The 5,061-nt window shown below is 48.2% G+C and overlaps 1 protein-coding gene across 1 annotated transcript in view; it reads right to left on the bottom strand.

Annotated features, from left to right (window-relative positions):
* Positions 1-1,580, bottom strand: part of DLGAP1 (DLG associated protein 1) — a 369,407-nt gene extending 367,827 nt beyond the window's left edge. Inside the window, exon 1 of the mRNA XM_026035402.1 lies at positions 1,517-1,580. The gene's annotated coding sequence lies outside the window, so the exon portion shown is untranslated. The remainder of the gene's footprint in view (positions 1-1,516) is intronic.
* Positions 1,581-5,061: the final 3,481 nt, after the last annotated feature.

Genomic DNA, 5,061 nt, shown 5'->3' with positions numbered 1-5,061 from the left:
AGAGTTACCGGATAGTATGAAACCTGTGTGAAAAATTACAGGGCAATACTGCCTGTAGGATACTTTTTAACACTCTTTGCTACAGGATTGACTTTAATACATTATTTTACCAAGTATCCATGCCATTCTTTCTGTATTTCTAGGTGGCAACATCGCTATCTCCGGCTGCACTGAGATTCACCTCCTTTTCAACAAGAACATTGACCCAAACAGATTATAYATATAYACACACATACTTATAAGTGTTTGTCTCATAAAACAAACATACAAACAAACAAAAACCAGAAAGAGTCCTGTATTAATAACTTTATATATATAGCTCTGATGAGAAAAAGAAAAGAAAAGAAACATAAATTGAATTCAGGAAGATATATATATTAAAAAAACACTGTTACACCTTTAGTTTGAAACTGTCAAATTACCTCTCTAAAAATCGGCACATTTTGATGTTACACGTTCATTAACTTCCAATACCTAATACCTAATAGGAGAGGAAACACACAGTACCACCCAGACAAGCAAACTATACGGAAGAAGGGASTGTTACGTTGCTGATGCTGGAATCTCCTCATTTGCCTTAAATGATTCCCGTTGTGAACTCCSAGCAGCGGCTGCGCCCGGCCCGTCTCCGAGGCGCGGGGGCAGCSCGTGGGCGCCCGCGCTGCCCCACGCGCCCCGCGAGGGCTGTTGCCGCTTTAAAGGTGGGCGACAGGCAGCCCAGCCCGGCGCCCGAGCGCGCTCCCTCCCTGCAAGCACCACTTTCAAACTCCATTTGCAGGTGGGCCACAAGGGGACCCAACTCACACGGTGTCAGATACGTCCCTCACCGTTTTGGACTTCTATTACTACTAAAGTAGTAACAGGGTTTTTTTTTTTCCTTCCTGCGCACACGTTGGTCCTAGACACAGGCACTCCGCTAAGGGTGGAGAGCACCGCGAATGAAGCGGGGCTAACCACGTGTGAAACCGAGGTGCTTCCGGATAAATATTAATTACTCGGTGACTTTTCACTACGATCCAAAAACAGAAGTCCCCTCAGCGCCGCACCTGGATAGCGGGCTCGCTGCCACCCTTCCCTCCGCGCCCCCGGGGCCGCAGCAGCCTCGTTACATAAGAGCCCCGCCACGGAGGCGCCCGGTGCAGCACGAGGAGCCCGCAGCCGGCACAAGGGCAGCGGGCTGCAAAGGCGGCCGAGCGCGGGCGCGGGGCAAGCGGCGGCCCGGGCAGCGCGAGGGAGCCCGCACGGCCGCGGCGAGCAGCGGGGCGACGAGCGCCGCGGCGGCAGCGTGAAATCACTCGGGTGATGCGCGGAGGGAGCGCTGCTCCTGCCCTCGCCCCGCGTAGCCACGCACGGGTCCCTGCCCGAGCGGCCGCTCAGAGCAGCCCTCGGCCCGCCGAGCCTTCCCGCGGCGGCGGCACCGGAGCGCGAGCGGCGGGGAAGGGGCTCAGCGGGCAGCGGAGCCTCCGCGGCCGCGGCAGCCCCGGCCCCGCGAGCAAGCAGCGCAGCCCGCATTTACCTTATCACGGCCGCCGTCCGTCAGCGAAGCGCCGGAGGAAGCGGGGGAGAAGGAGAGGGAAAAGGAGAAGGGAGAGAGACGGGAAGAGCAAGAGGCGGCTGCTAATCCCCGTGCAGAGAGACTTCCAGCAGCAGCAGCAGCGTGTGCGTGTGTGCGTGTGCGAGCCCCGAGTGGAAGCGCAGCCCTCCTAGCGATGCGCCGGCTCTCGCGGCGAAGTGCTGTCATGTGCGTTCCTCGCTGTGTGTACCCACGGAAAGGGGGGGAAAAATGGGAAAAAAAAAAAAATAAATAAAAGCGGAGCCGCGGGGAGACGAGTCAGTCACAGAGCCGGGCGTGCACGCTAATGCTGTGGGGAGGAGGAGCCCGGCGCTCCTCAGCCCAACCACCCGAGCGCAGCTCTGTGCCCGCGGCGCGGCGCGGGGCCCCGCCAGCCGCGCTGCCCCGCGGCCGCCGGGCCGGCAGCTCCGGCCGCGCCGCCCTGCGCCTCCCGGCCCCAAGGAGGCGCCTTCGGCAGAGCCTCCGCCCTGCCCCGCGGCGCTGAGCGCGGGCAGCTCGCTGCCTCCCGCCGCTGCGGGGCAGGCGAGGCAGGGCCAGCACGGGCCGCTACATAAAAAATGAAAACACGTTTTATTTTTCCATCGTTTGCCCCTAAACGCCACCCGCGGGAAGGGCCCCCCCCCGGCGGAGGAGGCCGCAGAGAGGGCCGGGCGAGGCAGGCCCGCCATGACGGCAGGGAAGAACCGTTAGCACGGCCGGGGGGCGGGAGGGGCTCGTGGCGCCCTAACGGCCGTGGCCAACGGCCGCGGCGGGACGGAGCGGAGCCCCCGCGACCCCCAACGCACGTAGCGTCATGATGAATAAAATAAAAATAATAGGAAAAAACACACACATCTCCTTTTGGTAGGCGTGAGCAGTAGGAGCACTGTGGATGCTGAGGGTGACGGCGGGAAGTTTGCAGCTGAATATTTGTGAGAGCTCCCTGCCGAGCTGCCCTCGGCTGTGTGGCTCTGCACTTCGTGGTCGCGACTGGAAGTGGGAACTGTGGAATACATCCACACACATACACAACACGCGCAGAATTTGTGTTTGCCTGTATTGAAAGTGGAAGTGTGGTGAAAGGCTGAGCAGGTCACCTGCAGACACTCAGCTACTGGTGCGGCCAGTCRGGTACAGGCGGAGTTGAACTACTGCGTAGGAGCTCCAACAAAGTACTTGAATGATGATAATATGTTCAAATAAAATATTAGCTAGATTGCAAGTATTCATATATATATATATCTCATATATACATACAACTGCTCATTTGACATGTGATTCATAGAACGGGCAAATTATTTTTACAGACTTTCTTATAATTCTACTACTTGGTCATGCCAGTAAGTTTCAACCAAGGAATTCTTCAAGCCCCAAACCAGAAAAAGTCTGTGGGAAATGCACTGACCTTGATACTTTATGTACAAAACATGCAGCACAYACTCATCTTAGTAGTAGGAAAGGGGTTATTTTAAGACTTAAATGACAAGGATGACAAAAAAGTTTTGAACAGGTATGTTGCATATGGTGTTACCACTGCTTTTGGTTTAGTTGTTAATTTGGTAGGTTTTAGCTGTTCACACTAAAATATTTTGAAGTCTGTCAGACGGCCTTCAATATAATCAAAAATTTTTGTATGTATTGTTACTTAAGTTGCATAAATCAAGTAAGTATGAAAACATCAGAAAAAAAATAAAAAATAAAACTCAAAAGTTACATCTTTGAGGATTTTGCAAAATAAACGAAGACATGCACATCTTGAGTTGCACAGGTGCTGAATCTGAAGTAACTGAAGTAAGTTCAAATCCTACAGGATTTTATTCCGTGTTGGTACATACAGCAGTATCATATGCAATAGATTAGTTTGTGTCTTAGCTAGAATTATTTGACCTGTCATCATGAACTGTATTTTCATGGTAGCATCAAATTTGGCATAATTTGTTGTTTAAAATATGATGAAGATCTGTGAAGACCTCATAGCAGAATTTATTTACTCTTATGTAATTATGTGCATAATCTAGCCTGCTCTCAATAGACCTATGAAATTATAGGGCAGATTTAGGCATGTTGTGTGTGATAGTCCTACAAAAATACTTATACCAAAAAGGTTCACTATATTTGAGACCTTCAGTAGAAGCAGATAGTAATGAAAACACCTAATATATGTTGCAGCTGAATACAAACTTCCAAGAAAGATTTTTTTTCTTTTTGAAGATTGAGTAAAAGAGTAGAAAGAGTAGACTTTTTTTTTTTTTTTTTTTTTTTTTTTTTTTTTTTGAGTAGGTTTTTTTTTTTTTTTTTTTCATTACACTTCAAAATGAGACCCAGCATGGTTTTTTCTTCCTTTTTATTTTACTCACCCTTCTGAATCTAAGTCACATATTGAATTTTCTAGCTTGTTGTTTGCATGTCTGAGACAAGGGAAAGAATGTCCTGGTATACACTCACTCCTGAAGTGGTCTAGAGGAATCTACATGTTTCTATATGTTGAAATTCAAACCCTTACTACATAATGATGTAGGCTGAGTGGACTGCTTATTCTTGTAATTTTAACAGTACACAGTGCTTTTGTGTACTACTAGTCCTGGTCCTCACAGATGTCTTGAAAGACATGCAGCTTGATGAGAAGATTTACAAGATAATGGTAAAAGTGCTTCATAGGCACTATGAAAGATGACACAYAGAAATAAAACAGCATAGGCTGCAAAATATAGAGTTTAGGTACAGATAATAAAAAATATAGGTGAACAAGCAATAAATAGAGAAAGCAAGATCTAGAAGAAAGATAGACAGTTTTCAGATTGAAAAAAAACATGGCATCTGGAAAGGAAAGAGGGATYTTAAACAGCTCAGATAGGTGAGCTGGTGCAGTATTAGGATCTTCAACCATCTGTACCTCGTTTCACACCAAATGTAAATGTCCATATTATGTACTATACTGAGGCACTGATCTTCTTCCTGGAGGAAGTTTTCATTGCGTTCACTGATGGTGAGAGAGAGTCTTAATGCAGACTGTCCTTACTACATAATTAAACTATATGCATACCTAAGTGATCTTCTTCCATATGCTGCTATTTACCGTGCTACAAAATTATAAGTTGAAAATGTAGTTAGATTTTGTGCATCACTGCCCTCTACTGGAGAGAAGGTCAGAACGGCTGCAYAGGGTCTTGCGAAGCCTCAGGACAACTGGGGGTAGCGGCGTTTCTCTTTTGCTGGTGGGTTACCTGGCAGTGAGCAAGGTTTACAGGTGTGAAGTTTTGGGTGGCCAACATTCATAGCATTTCTCATTCTGTTTTCCATGTGAGTCCAGATAATGGCTTATATAGCTTGCTGTCTGCAGTTTGTTCTCACCAAGTGATGACTAAGCCACAGTTGAGATTTTCAGACGCTTGTCTTCCATTAGCTACTGGGCAAGAGGCCTCTGAATTCATCTCAGAGACTGAAAATCTCCAGCACTATGACTGTGTTAGTATTTCTCTGTAATGGTAYAGATAAACTCATCACCTTCC

This window comes from Nothoprocta perdicaria, unplaced genomic scaffold (assembly GCF_003342845.1).
Source record: "Nothoprocta perdicaria isolate Ctin4 unplaced genomic scaffold, notPer1 scaffold_16, whole genome shotgun sequence".
NCBI lineage: Eukaryota > Metazoa > Chordata > Aves > Tinamiformes > Tinamidae > Nothoprocta > Nothoprocta perdicaria.
Note: the sequence above shows the minus strand (reverse complement) of the source record. Positions and strands in the feature narration are given on the sequence as shown.